Source organism: Cebus imitator, unplaced genomic scaffold, assembly GCF_001604975.1.
Source record: "Cebus imitator isolate Cc_AM_T3 unplaced genomic scaffold, Cebus_imitator-1.0 Scaffold334, whole genome shotgun sequence".
Taxonomy (NCBI): Eukaryota; Metazoa; Chordata; class Mammalia; order Primates; family Cebidae; genus Cebus; species Cebus imitator.
The window spans coordinates 2,512,378-2,528,419 of record NW_016107649.1 but is presented as its reverse complement, the minus strand read 5'-3'; the positions used below and the strand labels follow the sequence as shown (position 1 = coordinate 2,528,419).

The 16,042-nt window shown below is 36.9% G+C and overlaps 1 pseudogene; it reads right to left on the bottom strand.

Moving 5' to 3' along the window:
* Positions 1-15,198: 15,198 nt before the first annotated feature.
* On the bottom strand, positions 15,199-15,307 carry LOC119467815 (annotated as a pseudogene).
* Positions 15,308-16,042: the final 735 nt, after the last annotated feature.

The following is a 16,042-nucleotide window of genomic DNA, read 5'->3' as shown; positions in this document are numbered from 1 at the left end:
GTCTTTAAACAGACAGAAGTCAAAAATAGAAATCTATTAAGCCCTGGTTAAATTAAGGTGATCTGGTCTTCTCTGGAGGAATATAATCATCTAGTGCCTGTACATTATTTCATACATGATGTCTGATATTCAGTCAAAATTTACCAAGCATATGTATCAAGAGAAGAGAAAACGACATAGAACAGATGATAAAAATAGACTCATGGGGATGCAAGTATTGAAGTTAATAAACAGGGCACTTAAACTATAACTTATATGTTCAAAATTTAACAACAGGATAAAGAATTTCACCAGACTAGAGTTAAGAAGAAGTATAAAATGGAAATGGAAATTCTAAAACTGAAAAATACAGTAACTAAAAAATTAAAATGCAATGAATAAGTTAAAGAGCAAATTAGGCAGAGCCGAAGAGAAAATTAGTTACCTATAATTTCAGTACATAAAAACTATCCAGGTCTAAGCTTAACACATATATGAAGGGTCCCAGGAAAGGACAAGAGAGAAAAGGGGCAAAAACAATATTTGAAGATATAATAACCAACGTTTTCAAAGATAATGAAATATATCAAACCACAAACTCAAGAATCATTATGAACTCCAATAATGTCAAAGCAATCAATTTCCAGGCATATCATAGGAAAAACAAAGACAAGGAGAAAATCTTTAAAGCAGATAGAGGGAAAAAAAGCCACCTTTCTTTCAAAGCAGCAAGAAAGTGATAATGACAGGTGCTGTCTCAACAGAAATCATGAAAGCTAGAAAGTAAAGTTTTGTCTTCAAAGTGATGAAATAAAATACTAGCTAATCTAAAATTCTATTCCAAATAAAAATATACTTATAAGTGAAAACAAAGAGCTTTTTAAAATAATAACAGTAATAATTTCCTGCCAACAGAATTGCGTAAATATAAATATAGAAAGGCATTCTTTAAGAAGGAATATCATCATAGAGAAGAGCACAGACATTGAAGAAAGAATAAAGAGCAATGGAAAAGGTAAATATGGGGTTAAAGCTAAATAAATTTTGTCTTATAAAACAATAATAAAAATGCCTAGTGGACTTTAAAATACACAGTGTCTATGTTGTCTCAGTAACATGCCATCCAGAGTGAGAAAGACCCAGAAACTTTGGGGTCACGTGAGCCACAGCCACAGCCTCATCAGCAAGCACCAGAAGAACACGGAAGGCAACAGTAATTGGGGTGGTATGTATCACCACAGGATCAGCTTTGACAAATACCACCCAGGCTGCTTAGGGAAAGTTGTTACAAGAATTACCACTTAAAGAGGAACCAGAGCTCCTACTCAACTGCCAACCCCCCCCCCCCCCCCCCCCCCACCCCCCCCCCCCCCCCCCCCCCCCCCCCCGCCCCCGCCCCCCCGCTAAGTTGTGGACTTTGGTCAGTGAGCAGACGCAGGGGAATGCTACTAAAAACAAGACTGGGGCTCTCCCACAATTGATGTGGTGTGATCAGACTAATACAAATACTGGGAAAGGGAAAGCTCCCAAAGCAACCTGTCATTGTGAAGGCCAAATTCTTCAGAAGAGGAGATGAGGAAAGGATTACAGGATGTTGGAGTGCGGCTTGTGTCCTGGTGCTGTGAAGCCACGTGGAGGGAGGTTTGTTAAATGTTAACAACCGCTACAAAAAATAAAAATAACAAAACAAAATATATAGTATATTAAAATATGACCAAAAGGGCAACCAAAAAAAGGCAAAAAGAAGGTAAATTAAGTTAAAGTATCCTAAAGGTGCTAACATTGTTCGGGAAGTGGCAGAAATAGTGACAAACGGTGAACTATAGTAAGTCAAGGATGAATACTTTAATCTCGTGGTAAACTGTAATAAGTCAAAGATGAATACTTTAATCTCTAAGAAAATGATAAAGGAAGGTCTATAACTAAGATCATTGAAGGGTTAAACAATATAATAAAATTGATTCATTTTTTAATTATAAAGTATAACTTAGTCCAGCTATAAAACAGCTTGGATTTTGCAGAAATTGAATTCTATTTTTAGATATGGATATTTTGTTAGAAAGTTCGGAGGAAAGTAAAAAAGAAGGTATTTTACATTCAATAGTCTTGTAAATGTCCTTGGTTGAGCCACTAAACCATTGATCATAGAGTATAAAACCTTTGTAAAAATATCAAAGATTAATTAACTGAAAGTTTGAAAAATTGCAAGTACTTTTCTTTAGCTTTACTTGAGTCATACCATATAGCTGACCCTACCCAATTGATATTCAGGGCATATAATGTCTTGGATGTTCCAATTTACCAAAAAAAAAAAAAAAAAGTGTAAATTTCCAACCTAAAAATTTGAACTTTTGGCATGGATATTCTTTAGTCTTTTACATCTGTCAGAGAAGAATTTCAACTAAACACAAAAAAGTAGTTTCTGTGACAACAGATGGTGCTTCAGTTATTTTAAATCAAAACTCTAGATTTACTAGAATTTTAAACCACAGACTCAAGTTTTCCTCTTACTTCATTCCAATATGTGATACATATTGAAAATATTTGTACTCATCTTTCTGAAACAGTCTCTACAAAGAGTGTCTGGCATACTGTAAAATTCTTCAGTATGCAAATACAAATGTTATGAATCATCATCAGTTTGTGGAACAATTAAAAGAAATAAAAGACAATGAAGGTGACTGTCTTGTGCTCTTTGCCAGTTGTTGTTGGTTGAGTTGTGGGAAAGTTTTACAAATATGTTGAGTTGTGGGAAAGTTTTACAAATACTTATTGCAATGTTAAATCCAATTCTCTAAATTTTAGAAACTAAAGGAATTCTATCAAATATTCAATAATCAAAGGAAAAAAGTAACAGTAGTTGGATTTGTGTTTCCTGACTGGTATTACACTGCATATGAAGGAGCTACGTTTTCAAGTTTCAAGGAATGAAAAAGCTATTGTAATCTACCTAGACAAGTATGTGAATTTATATTGGCACTGAATTTTTTTATACTACAAATCAATAATGATGATTTTCAAACATTTTCATAATATGAATCAATATATAGAAGATTTTAGTTGGAATTGAAAATATGTAAATTGGTAACAAACGCTACAGGAAATTTGAATAAGTCTTTCTTGATACTGATAAATTTTAAATTGCTTTTCAATTTTCAAAATACCCCTTTGAAATTGATATTAATTTGTATACGGTAGCTTGTGTAGCTGCTAATATGAGTTATTTTTATACTTATTTTTATTTTACAAATACCGTTTAGAACAAAAACACCCTATCTTGTCCTTCAGTTTTGAGTTTAATTATTTAAAGCATAATTTCTTTGACCAGACTTTATTTCTACCTTGTGGAATGGTAACTCATATATTTTACAGGATTCTATTACAATAAATTCTATTTTATGATACAACGTAAAAAAATTTGGTAAATTTACTTAACTTTACTTAACTTTTGAAAATTATATGCTTTCCCTTCAAAGTCAAATCAAGTTTTTTAAAACAGATAAATTGATTTTCTCAATGTGGATGTAAATTTTTTTTAATGACTTTTTTGCCACTTGATTCGGGTACTAAAACGTTTAAGACTGGTTGGAACAACCTGGATATATGAGTCTGTGAATCTACTTTTTCAACAGGAAATTTTATGGGATCTAAACACAGGTCAAAATTTAGCATCTGCCATTGCATTCCAGCCTGGGCAACAAAAGCAAAATTCCCTCTCAAAAAAAAAACTTAGTACCTGCATCGAGATGTGCTGTAAATACAAATTATGTACCAGATATTGAAGGCTAAATTTGAAAATTTTTTTCATTAATAATTTTATACTAATCACACTTTGAAATGAAAATGTTTTGGATGTATTGTGCTGAATAAAATAGAATTTTATTTCACATATAATTTTATGACAAATTAATTTTACCTATTTTTTACTTTGTAATGCAGGTTACTAGAAATTTCTAAAATAAGATTTACATATGTAGTTAGCATTATATTTCTACTGGATTGTACTAATATAGATTTGAACAGCAAGAATAATCAACGTGACCTAGGTACTCTACAACTACAGAAAATACATATTTTTATGTGCACATGGAATATTTATCAAAATTTATCATATGCTGATCCCTAAAGCTACTTTCAATAATTTTCAAAGAACTGAAATTACTCAAAGTATGTTCTTGCCAATGTCAGTATAACACTCAAGCAAACAAAAATGTGTCAGCTGGATTTACCTTACAAAACAATTGAAATGTCAAGTGTCATGAATACAGAGCTACATATAAGAAATAAATATTGCATAAAAATATAGCACTCAATAATATAGAGACCTACACATGTCTTAACAATGTATCTATTTTAAAATAAATAGGCCGGGCACAGTGGCTCACACCTGTAATCCCAGCACTTCGGGAGGAGAGGGCAGGCAGACCACCTGAGGTCAGGAGTTCGAGCCCAGACTGACCAACATGGAGAAACCCCATCTCTATACTAAAAATACAGAATTAGCCTGGCATGGTGGCACATGCCTATAATCCCAGCTACTCTGGGAGGCTGAGACAGGAGAATGGCTTGAAACAGGGAGGCAGGGTTTGCAGTGAGCCAAGATTGCACCATTGCTCTCCAGCCTGGGCAACAAGAGTGAAACTTCGTCTCAAAAATAAAAATAAAAATAAAAAATAAGTAAATACTATGCGAAAGGACGTTAGGTTATTTTAGATATTATTGTCACTAAAATGGTTAAAGACTTTTAAAACATACTTTTTATTACTTTAGAAAAATGAGGTCTTACTCTATTAGTATTTCTGAATAACAAAAAAATAGACACTATAGCTTGATGAATAACAGTGTAATTTGACTTTCCAATGAGACCTTTTTTAAGACTCAATTTTTTATTCACAATGGTGGAATTTCTGTATTTTAGTATTTACCCACAAAACCCAGAACTTTCTACCACAGGAATATAATAATGGGATTTACTTTGTAAAAACAACATTATCAAATTAACAATTAAGATTCATAAATAGATAAAACATATTTTTCTTAATTACCAGGACAATTGGTGGATAGCCAAAAGGGATTTATTTTCTTTTTATTTTTTAAAAAGAAAACAAAATAGAGGCTACTTTTAGGAGAAAAAAAATGAGCCATTCAGGTTATTTGGGTTCAATACATGTAGAAATCAGATAGAAAACAAGCCATTATAGAAACTGGCACTTTGCTTTATATTTGCACGTTCAGTACTTGTTTCGCAAAGACTAAGAATGTGTGAATATTGTCCACCAGTTGACTGATTTAGAAGAACTGTGCTCTAAAAGTCCCTAGTAGCCTAAACTTTTAATTGGACACTAAAAAAAAAATCACTTGCAGTAATCAAAAAGTTCAATATTAGAAGTAAAAAGGATAATAAGCAAGAAGACTTCAAAAAGCTATATTTATTTAAGGAGTAAAGACTAAATTGGCTTACTAGGGAGGGTAAAGTGAATTATCTGCAAACTCTTCCACACAGCACTGCACTCCCATTAAACATGTTGGAAGAGTCCTTGTAGCAAGAACCACAGAACGCTTTTCTTCTCTCCAAAGTGGGTTTGCTCCCCAAAACTACAGGATGGTGAAGGACATAGATTCCTCAGTTTTCAAATTTCCCTCTGTCTGACCTTACTGTTTTACCAATATTTGTTCTAGTCTTAATTTGTTGTTGTTGTTGTTGTCTTCTTCCTTCAAGCAGTCTCAAATCCTTTGTGGAATAGCACAGTCATTCATGAAGAAAAAAATTTAAAATAGATGTAAAAATATTGAATTTACTACCTTCTTCACTGTCAAGATCCTGTAATATAACCTGTTAGCTATGTTTCTCAATTGATAGTTCTTCATTTCTTTTCTTCTTACCCAGGTTGCTGGGATGGCTTGTATCTTTTGTGTGCAGTGACCAAAATGTCCTACAACTTAATGAACATGGTTATCCTCAACGTAATGGCTAGTGTCTCCTCTCCGACTCATTGATTTTTTTTTTTTTTAATTCATGAAAATAGGAGACCTACTTGAAAGCTATGGAGAGCATTGTTCAGCCATTGGTCTCCTACTTTGAAAGAGCGTAAGCACTGTGGCCTGTGGGCCAGCATATCTCTTACTTGTCACCGCCACTGAGGTCTGGAGTTGGGTGCAGAGGAGAGCCAGGCCAGAGTTCAATGAATAAGCAGTCATCACAGGTAAACTGATGGAACTGCAAATCACATGCAGAAGAGTTAACAGAGCATGGAATAATGAGGTTGATATAAATAGTAAGAATTAGTATTAGCAAGAATTGCCCAATTCACAGATCTACGGAGTCAGACATAAAACCTAATCATTTCACCTGGTTCAAATGGCTAGTGATCTTTATTCATGTATTTTCTCTGAAACATCTTGTTAAAGTCATGGCCAACTATTAATTTTTGTCTTTGATGCTCTGAGGTGATAGGAATAGGTTGACTGCCCTTATTAAAATCTCTGTAAGGTTTTCTAAAAGGATGCGCCATAGAGTGCATACAGATACGGACTCACACTTTCCCAGAAGTAGCTAATGGCATGAAAAGTGCTTTAAAAACACTGCTGTTCCTGACACATGAAGCCCATGTGTTTTTAAAATCTGATTTCAAAATCTAATACATATTTCTTCTAGAAGTTTAAATGTAAGCAAACCGTAAAAGCTATATGATTTATAAAGATAAATGTGCTGAAATATGGATATTGAGTCTAGCAGTGGTGTCACTCATGGTGTCACTGAAGCCTTGCAGGGAAGCAGCATGCCTGGACTCCCTCCCACAACATTACTGACATGAATACAGCTATTTCTATAATAGTAATGACATTATAGAATTAGCAACTGACTTTCTAAAGTCAGAGACTTTTTATACCTTGTAGGTACTGATAGCATTAGTTTTTAAATAGAAGATAATATAACCAAAAATAAATAAACAACAAAAAAGAATATGAACTTGAAAGTCAGACCTGTCACCTTTCAGCCACTTGACTTTGGAGAAGTTTCATGACCCCACTGGGCCTCGGTTTCCTCAGCACCTGGTCAATAAATACATTTCCATCTGTTTTATTGCTTCAACTATAAAAAAAATTCTTGATGAAAACTTTTCTGAACTAGCAAGCTATGAAGATAGGATACAAACTGAGATTATGTTTTATCTATTGTGGTCAGCTGAAAAATAGCTTCCCAAATATGTCCATATTCCGATTCCCAGATCCTGTGAATATATTACCTTATACAGCAAAATAGATTTTGTAGATGTCATTAGATTAGGGATATTGAGATGGGAAGAGTAACGTGAATCATCCAGGTAAAACTAATATAATCACAAGGCTCTTTAAAAGATAGAGACAGGCAGGTCAGAGAGGGAAGAAACTGTGCTGATGGAAGGAGAGATAAAAGAGCAAGAGAGAGATTTGAAGATGCTATACTGCTGACTTTGTAGATGAAGGAAGGGACCACAGCCAAGGAATGCAAGTAGTTTCCAGATACTGGAAAAAACAAGGAAATAATTATTCCCTAAAGCATCCAAAAGGAATGCAGCCCTGCTAACACCTTGATTTTAGGTCTTCTGACATCCAAAGTATAAGATAATACATTTGTGTTTATTGAAGCTCCTAAGTTTCTGGTCATTTTTTACAGCAGCAATACGTCTGTCAACACTAATTCCACTCACACAATTCCACAGTGGATGATGCGGCTTTCTGACCAGCCAGTGGTAAGTTCCTTGGAAAAAATTGGCAAAATATGTCAATACACTGAAAATGTGTTCATCATTTGACCCAGTCATACCACTTCTAGGACTCAATTATAAACAAACAATAATAAATTTGCACAATGCTCATCCTGGTACTATTTATAGTAACAAAAAATGAAAATAACGTAAATATCCACTGATAAGGGTGTGGCTGTACAAATTATGCAGCATGCAAATTATGTATGAAACATTATCAACTTACACATGCAGTACATCCTCAATTGCATTTTTAATGCCTGGATAAGAATAAAATGACAACAAATAGAAAATGTAACAAAATATGTAAAGAGGTTTTCCACTAGATGGTGAGTAATTTTTATTTTTCAAACCAACATCTGTGTATTTCCCAAATTTTCTATAAAGAGAATATATGATTCAATTATTAAAAAGAAGTGTTACACTATGTTGGTAACCCATGCCACAACTCAACATGAAAATGGATTATTAATAAGAAAGAGACCCCTTACAAAACAGCAAACCACCAATCTAAAAAAAAAAAAAAAAAAAAAAAATAAAAGCTCCGTAACATTAGTTTTGGCAATGATTCCCTGAATATAACACCAAAAACAAAGAAAAATAATCTGCACATTTAAAACTTTCCACATATTTTTTAAGTATGGTAATACCTAATTAATCAAGCAAAATTATGTTTCACATATGTCACTTTTCTAGAAAATTGAAGCCATTTATTTCCTTTACATTCTCACCATTTCAGAGATCTTAATACTATGGTGGAAAATTTTGAATCATTTATTATATATTTCCTTTTTTTTTTTAAGATAGAGTTTCTCTCTTGTCACCCAGGCTGGAGTGCAGTGGCGTGATCCTGGCTCAATGCAACCTCCACATTCTTGGGTTCAAGCGATTCTCCTGCTTCAGCCTCCCAAGTAGCTGAGATTACAGGCGCCCACCACCACACCAGCTAATTTTTCATATTTTTTGGTAGGTGTGGGGTTTCATCATGTTGGCCAGGCTGGTCTCGAACTCCTGACCACAGGTGATCTGCCCACCTCAGCCTCCCAAAGTGCTGTGATTACAGGCGTGAGCCACGGCGCCTGGCCTCATGTGTTGTATATTCTATCCATCATCAAATCAGGAGTCAACATACATGATTTGCAGGATCATTTGCTACTGGGTGCAACACTTAAGATGTGTGTATTTCCAATACCTTGCCTAGAAACTGGAAATAAAAATTCATATTCTGGCTACCACACAAAGTGTTTGAGGAGGTCAAATGAGATAATATGTATTTAAAAACCTTTAAAACTGGAAAGTACTATACAAAAATAAGAAATATACATTATTTTCATTTTCTGGGAAATTCAAACATTATTGCAAATCAATATTTGTTGGATGCTGCATTAAATGATGCCTCGTGAGTTGTCTAAATACTCAGCGCTAATTGTTCCCCGTTTCATAGGCCAATGTGCCATGTTTCTGTGAATTAAGTCTTCTTTTTAGAATCTATGCTGTGATTATTTCTTAAAAGGCGTAAGAATGAATGGGGGAGAGAAGCTGAACATATAGAACTAAAATGTATATGTATATGTGTGTGTGTGCATGTTTATATATATTTAGGCAAACACACATATATGCACGCTCTTTCTTTGTTTATCCATGTTTTAATTGTATTTAAAAAACAGCAGTTTTCTCTCCATTTAAAAAATCACTATTTTTCATATAGTTAAGACTTTGGCCATAAATCTTAAAATAACGTATCCTTATGTCAGGAAAAATGCTCTAACTTATAGTCCAGGGATACTTCTTCTTTCCCTGACATCCAGATTCAGTCCTCTAGCCCATGCCTCTTTTATACACATGGAAGATACAAGCCTCAATTCTGAGAAGAGAAGCTATGAGAAAAATGAAACAACCACTGACTCCTCAGGGTTATTTTATTTGCACTTTCTGAGTCATTTTGATTCACACCGGTAAGAGTCAGGGTTTAAATTAGACAATTTCTGGCTGGGAAAGTTATACTGTTCCTAAAATGGAACATGGAGAAAGGAGGTGTGACAATAGTGTAAAATGACTCATCATCAGCCACAATTAGACTTTCTCCATTGCCTGCCAAGTGCTCAACAGTCCTGGGCTCAGAGCGGCACAGTCTCTGTTAAAGGCCACTTTGGCTTCTGGTAATCTTCCTCAGTTACTGAAAATTATTGATCCTGTTTCCACACATCTCAGTGTTAATCGGCTTCTCCTGAAGTGTCCCCATGGACACCAGAGACCAGCTTGACCTGTTAAATAAGCAGAGTTGATTCCTATTAATATTTTCTCTCTTCTAAGTTGAAGAGTTAGACACCACCAACTGAGGCAACTTTTAATTTGTTCTTAAAATAGGACAGTCATTTCTGGATGAGCCATCCACATGAGTCTCTATCAGTGGTAGTGATTCGGAAGTATAAGTGGTACCAGGAGAGATGGTGGGACAGGGCAAGACCTAGATGGAAATAAAAAGATCATACAAGAGGTAAAATCACATGGTCATATGGGCTTTAGAATCAGCAAACTTAAATCCTTGATCTATCACTTCTCAGCTATTTCCAATAATCAATAAAATGAAATATAAAACATAGATACTCAATTCTCAATACGGTCCTCTTAAGAATGCGAAGAAAACTTCCATTATGGGACGCTGGCATTTCTGGTTGCAGCATATAATCTGCATTTAAAAAGTAATAAATTTAAAAATCCAAAATGCCTACAAGAAAACAATACAAGGAAACAAATCAATCTCCGTGTTTTTGGTTTAGTTTTGGGCTTTTGATTTGCTGATGCTTTATGAAAATCAAATTCTAGATCAATAGAAGATAGATTTCAACAGCCTCCACCATAGCCTGTGTCCCTTAGGACAGCGCTGGCTTTATATCTAATACTTTCCACTGTTTTCTTAACTGAGTTTGTTTGAAGGACACAGACTGTGTTTCACTGCCTTGTTGCATGTCCTGTGGCACTCTGAACAGTGTTAGGCACATGGTAGATATGTAATGAACATCAATTTATTGAAAGAATTCACGATTCTATTGTCCTCAGTGCCTCTGAATGCTTCCTATGACAGTAATGCAAATATTTGTCTTTTTCTGTAGATGCCATTAGTTCGGTCTGCCCTTTCTAAGGGAACTCAACTGTTTCCTGGAGTTTTGCTATTTGAGTTTCTGTTGTGGAAACGAGATGATGCCTTCAATCCTCATCATTCTCATTAAAGACAGGTGCAACCAAAACTGCTTCTCCAGAGATCTCCCAAGACATCAATAATGGGGTCACTGGAAACAGGCATCTCTGGGGTAAGCCCCACTGCCCAGCAGAGGAAGAGAGAACTAGTATACTTGGTCTAAGAACATACCTCCTGTTGACTTTCTACCCTACCTATCCCCAGCATCAGTGTAAAGACGGGGATCCAGAAACTCACCCTCTCTGGCTCCCTCTAGTCAGAGCCTCACTACACTCTCTCCTTTGGATCCACATTATTCACTTTATTCCTGTTTATGAAAACCCCCTCAAAAGCCCCAAACTGCAAAGCCACCCCTCATTTCCACATTGTAAAGGTCTGCTCATCCTCATTCTGTCCATCTCTTCCACCTTTCCCTTAATTCTGACATCCTTCCACTGTGCTAGTTGGATTCCTAGCGAATCATAGAGGACAAATCCCCTTTATTATCATCTTTCTCTGAATATTCTCTCACTTTCTTGTTGTTCAAACAGAAATTAGCTCCTCTGGAGTCTTTCCACCCCCCGACACTGATGATTCACTGATTGTTAAATCCCGCTGCCATCTACTGCTCCTTCCCTTCGTGGTGGTTTCACTCCCCTCCTTACGCAGCTGAAACTCCATAGTCAATCCTTTGCCTGCACCCTTCTGCCCTTATCCCTCTCTGATTTGCTCCCAGTTCCCTGGCAAACCACAAACTTGGCTAACTCCAACATTTCATTCCCTGCAGCTCACTCTAGTAGTGGCTGATTTTCCCCTAGTTCTGGAAGGGAGTAAGTGTCCTCCTTACCTGGCTGAAACTTCCATTGCTGATTTTGGGCTGTTTTCTTTCCTTCAATTCTGAATTTTACTTTAACTGTCATCTGCTGCCCCCAAGTCCTGTCTCCTTATTTTCCATGGGAACTCTTGGTTCACTGTCACTTCATACTCCTTTGGTGCTAATCCATAGTCATTTCAATATACATGTAACTGAGACTTCTAACGCCTGGACCACCCCATGGTCAGACTCTGAGACCTCATCATCACCATCCTTTACAGAGCTGCACACCCTTCACAACATCAAGTGTGCACATCCCACTCTCTGCCAGCTGCCTCCTAACAGCAGCTCATTCCCTCTGATGCCTTATGCCAACTGTCTTTCCACCCCACTAACACCCACAATTCATTTATTTTTTAAATCCCTTCACTGTTCACTGTTCCTCAGCTCCTTGATGGTTTCACTCCCCTCTTTCCGCAGCTGAAACTCCGTGGTCAACCATTCCATGCACCCTTTATGCTCTTATCCCTCTCTCATTTGCTCCCACTTCCTTGGCAAATCACAAACTTGGTTAAATCCAAATCAGCATCTTTTCTGCCTATAATCTATTTCAACTTGTGACCACTAAATCAAGCAGCCTCTTTAAACTGCCCAGCAGTCATAAGACACCGCACTTTCCAAAAGGACTATTCCACACATTCTCTTTCCCTCTCAAATCCCACACTTCCTCCCCCATTCTTATTCTCAGCCAATGGTCTTTCTTTCAATTTCTCTGAGAAAATAGAAGCAAACGGAAGAGAACTTCCTTCCACAGACTCCCACCCTCACTGCTGCCTACCACCACCATCTATGTTCAATGACCCTGGCTTTCTACCTGTTACCAGAGCTGATCCTCTGTAAAGCTAGCCTTGACCCCTGGGTACTGGATCATAGCTATGCGAAGTTTTACATTGTAGCTCATTAATTTTTCCCAGCTGCCATGAGCTTCTAAAAGAATTTGAAAAGGGCATTTCATAACAGTTCGTCAATACAGGAGATTTTACTATTATTAATATACATGAGAGATCCAAGTGAAGGAAAGACTTGACTTGGGTGGCCATTACAGCTGACTGTTGTCAGCCATGGAGTAATGGAAAAAACACCAGCTAGGTGTTTAAATGCTAGTGCTGAGTGACCTTGGGAAATATTCCGGAGTTACAACAAAGTGAGTCTGAATCATAATTCTGCTACCAACTGGCTTTACTATTTGAACAAGTTATGAAATAGCAAAGGCCTTTAGTTTCCTGCAAGTAACAGCACTGCCTCATATGTTGTATTGAGGCCTAAGTCCTTAGAATCATATAAAATGTTCTTGAAATATATAATTTTCATGTTTAGTTTCTTCTTGATGTGTTCATTTAACATGGTTAAAAAGTAAAAACATTGTATTACCATTTCCATGCTGTAGAAGGAAGAAAAGTGACCAAACCTTGCCCCTGCCCCCCAAGATGTCCATGTCTTACTCCCCAGAATCTGTGAATATGTTACCTTACCCGGAAAAAAGAGTTTATAGATGTGAATAAGGATTTTGACATGCAGAAGTCATCTTTAATTATCTGGGTGGGCCCAGTGTCATTATAAGAATCCTTAAAGGTAGAGGCTGGGCGCGGTGGCTCACGTCTATAATCCCAGCACTTTGGGAGGCTGAGGAGTGCAGATCACAAGGTCAGGGGTTCAAGACCAGCCTGGCCAATATGATGAAACACTATCTCTACTAAAAATACAAAAATTAGCCGAGTGTGGTGGCACACGCCTGTAGTCCCAGCTACTAGGGAGGCTGAGGCAGGAGAATTGTTTGAACCCGGGAAGTGGAGTTTGCAGCAAGCCGAGAGGGCGCCACTGCACTCCAGTCAGGGCGACAGAACAAGTCTCTGTCTCAAGAAAAAAAAAAAAGGAAAAATAGAAAAGGTACTCAGAAGAGTGCAATAGAAGAAGATTGACTACAGAAAAGGAGGTCAAAATAACTCAGCATGAGAAGGACTCAGTGCATCCTTACCGGCTTTGAAGATGGCAGAGCAGTGCCAAGGCATGTAGGCTGCCTCTGGAAGCCGGACAAGGCCAGCAAGTGTATTCTGCCCTAGAAGCTCCAGAGAGGAACGCAGCCCCACTGACACAGCCCTCCTGGACACAGCCCTCCTGACACTTGGATTTTAGCCCAGGGAGATTCATTTTAAAGTTTTGACCTCCAAAACGGTAATTTTATAAATCTGTGTTGCTTCAAGCCACTAAATTTGTGGCAATTTTTGCAATTTTTTATAGTGCTATAGCAAACTAACACACGTGTGTGTTCAGTACAACCTATGCTTCACCCCCACCTCGCCCTGCTTCTAATGGTAACCACATTTACCACTTTCTGCTTTGTTCTTCCTGTGGATATATTTTTAATAAATGAATACATATATGTTTACCCTAGTTTTGTTCTTTCTTATGCAAAATATTCTATACTATATACAACAACTATGCTCCTTATTTTTTTTTAACTTAACAATGCACATTCTTGTTCTTTCTTTACCCTGCACAGTACCCCACCCATGACCCAGGTTTTTGCAATCAAAATGTCTCCAGACCCTGCGAAACATCCCTCCTGTTGAAAGCCACGTTTGCAGGTGGAATAAATACCTCAATCTAGGGAAATGTCTTTGCGGGCTGGGGTGTACAGAAGAATCTCTTTAAACACAACTTCAAAAACACAAACATGAGGCAAATTGTGGATCAATTTTATGACATCACTCAGGCGATTGTATTGAGAATTAAACTGTAGGGGATAAAAGCTGAATCCAAAGGACCAACCAGGCAGTTCTTAAATTAATTTGGGGAATCCAGGGCCACACAGCAGGCAAATGGTGGAAGTAGAATTCAAACGTGTGGTGTCTTATTTCGTGCACACACTTTACTTCAGCTTAATATGTTTCTAGAGTGTCAGTATAAGGAATATTGCAGTGAAAGGTGAAAGGCCTAAAAGAGTTAAGGTGGCTCAAGTACTATCAGGTGTCCTAAACATAGGTTACATGGTTAAGTTCAGTTCTATATTTCGAGACTTTAGAAAGTTATACATGATCTGAAAAATTAGGATGGAAAGATCTGGGGATAATGTGAACACATCTTTGTACCAGGAGGAAGTGACTCATGGCTGATGGGAGAATTGGACATTTTCAATGAATGGCAGAAAATCACATTAGAAGATGAAAGGTTACGGCTGTGCTTTAATAGTTGTGTCATATAAAAATTGCAAAAGAGAGGCAGCTCTTGGGACCAGCTGAAGAAAGCTCACAGACAGATGTTGGCCCTAAATGCCGCAGGCTTCACCTTGCCTGTTCAGTGGACAGGAATGTTCGTGGCGCCTCAGCCAGAGGCCTATATGGCCATTAGCAGAGGGGACTCACCATCCTTTATGCTGTCCTGTGCATGCTGCACTACCCTGCATTTTATTTTATTACGGTAAAAAACAAATATTATGAAATGTATTATCTTTTTTTTAAGGTGCTCTACACATTCAGAGAAACTTCTCTCGTAACAAACTATAGAAATGATCCCTGAAAGTATAGTCTTTGAAATGTATTGTCTTAACCACGTTTAAGTGTATAGCTCAGTAGTGTTAAGCATATTTACATTGTTGTGAAAGAGATCGTCACAAATGTTTCATCTTTTAGTGCTGGAACTATACATCCGTTAAACAATTCCCTTTTAATCTCCCCGTCTCTGGTAACCACCGTTTTATGAATCTGACTACTTTCCAGACCTTGTATAAGTGATATTACGCAGTATTTGTGTTTTGTGATTGGCTCAATTAGGATAATTTTCTCAAGTTTCATCTATGTTGTAGCATGTGACAGGTTTTCCTTGCTTTTAAGGTTGAATAATATTCCATATTTATATACGGATATATATATATGTATATATAAAACATTCCATACACGTCTGCTGCCTCTACCTCTTGCCTATTGTAAACAGAGTTGTTATGAGACCACACTTTCAATTTTTTCATATATATACTCAGAAGTTGGATGGCTGGATCATATGGTAGTTTTATGTCCTATGTTTAATTTCCTGAAGAACTCCCATACTGTTTTCCACAGCAATTACACCATTTTACAATCCCACCAACAGTGCACAAGGGTTTCAACTTCTGCGTACTCTCGCCAACACTTGTTATTGGATGTTTTGTTTTGTAGTGGTGTAAAATCAAAGAATAATGACTGAGGCAAGTCTCGATCAATTTCGAGATTTATTTTGCCAAGATTGAGAATGCACAAGGGAAAAAGAGACACTAGCCACAGCCAAATC